Source organism: Centruroides sculpturatus, unplaced genomic scaffold (genome assembly GCF_000671375.1).
Source record: "Centruroides sculpturatus isolate CEXI.00-Female unplaced genomic scaffold, Cexi_2.0 scaffold151, whole genome shotgun sequence".
NCBI lineage: Eukaryota > Metazoa > Arthropoda > Arachnida > Scorpiones > Buthidae > Centruroides > Centruroides sculpturatus.
In genome coordinates this window covers 299,181-300,701 of record NW_019384363.1, presented here as the reverse complement: position 1 = coordinate 300,701, position 1,521 = coordinate 299,181, and the positions used below count along the sequence as shown (strand labels likewise).

General features: G+C 24.2%; 1 long non-coding RNA gene across 1 annotated transcript; it reads left to right on the top strand.

Moving 5' to 3' along the window:
• The first annotated feature begins 580 nt into the window (after positions 1–580).
• On the top strand, positions 581–1,521 carry LOC111641506. Its single transcript, XR_002759418.1, has 3 exons — positions 581–618; positions 977–1,063; positions 1,144–1,521. It is a non-coding gene; the product is annotated as an uncharacterized LOC111641506 (long non-coding RNA).

Sequence of the window (1,521 nt, the reverse complement as noted above, 5' to 3'; positions counted from 1 at the left end):
ACACCCCATGTAATACAGTAGCCTAATAAAGTATGTACTGTACAGTACATCTGATTTTGTATAATTTCATATGCTGTTTCTTCATGTAAACACAGTTTATTTTATTTTTAGGGCTAGGATAATTTTTAGGATAGTTTATTTTTAAAATTTCACTTACAAATACTTTCAAAACATTTTTAATAAATTCTATTTTATAAACTGTTAAAATCAATCTTTTTTCAAAGATTTTCAATTAACTGATTATTAGTATACATTATTAGGCGTGTATTTGATTTCTGTTTATGTACTTCCTTAATGCAAACAAATAGTATATTGCAATATTTTAATATTGTTCTCAATTCCAAACTTATCTGTTAACTGTTAAAGTTCAATTACTACAATTTATAAATATATTGATGATGCTCTCAACTTCCTGGCAAGTCATGAGAATAAACTACATAAATCACCACACAAATTAAATGTCACAGATAATAAATTAGTATTTAATTTACATAATTTAAATTTATAAAATGTTTAATTTATAAAAAAAAATCAACTTTTATTGCAGTTACGTAAAATGTATTTTATTTTCTATTTTTAGAGACGAAAAAGGAAACACTATTTCAGCAGAAAAGCAAAGTAGGTATAAAATTATTATTATTATAAATTTGTTGGTAATATTAATTATTAGATAATTTAATAAAATACTTTTACAAGATCTGTAAAAGGAACAGTATGGAAAAATATGAATCTATAATCTTTAAGGTTAACAAACACATCATCGGTTACATCATTAAGACTTTTTGTAGATAAATTAACTTATTTTTCCCTTCTAAATGATTTTTTCCCCCTTAAATTTAACAATATAATAATGTAATATTATCTGTAGATACAATTCTTTATAATGCAAATTTTATAGATTTTTTTTATTTGATTTTAAAATATTAAGCAGTTCAAGATGTTAGAAAATACTTATGATATTCTTTGTGCTTGTTAGAAAAAGATGACACTATAGAAAGTATTCTTGTTGGTCGCTGTTTCGGCCTTGTCCAGTTATGTAAGATTGTTATGGAAAGTGTAAAAAGTGAGTATAATTTTTTTTAATTGAAAAAGTTTTTTTTTGTTATAATTGCAATTTAATGATGATATTATTATTTTTTATAGATTTGAGTGTAAGAGCAACAGGGTAAGAAATTGTCCAGCTGGATCTGGAATCGGTTATGATAACGGAATCGATGTTGCCGTAGCAAAAATGTTTGAAAGAAGTCGCTGTAATATATATATATTATATATATATTGAGTGGGATAATGCTCAAAAAAAAGTGACTGTTATATTATAAATTAAAATGGTAGAATCTTGGAGAAAAAAGAAATACCTCTTTAAATAGGTGCCTATTTACATTCATTGCAGCCAAGATTCTTGTTTTCCATATCAAATGCATTTCAAAATGTACGTTGTCTGTTTGACACCAAATCGGTTTTATTATGTGAACTTTTTGTATAATTGTTTATAAAATTATAAAATTGTTTGTTATATGAGAA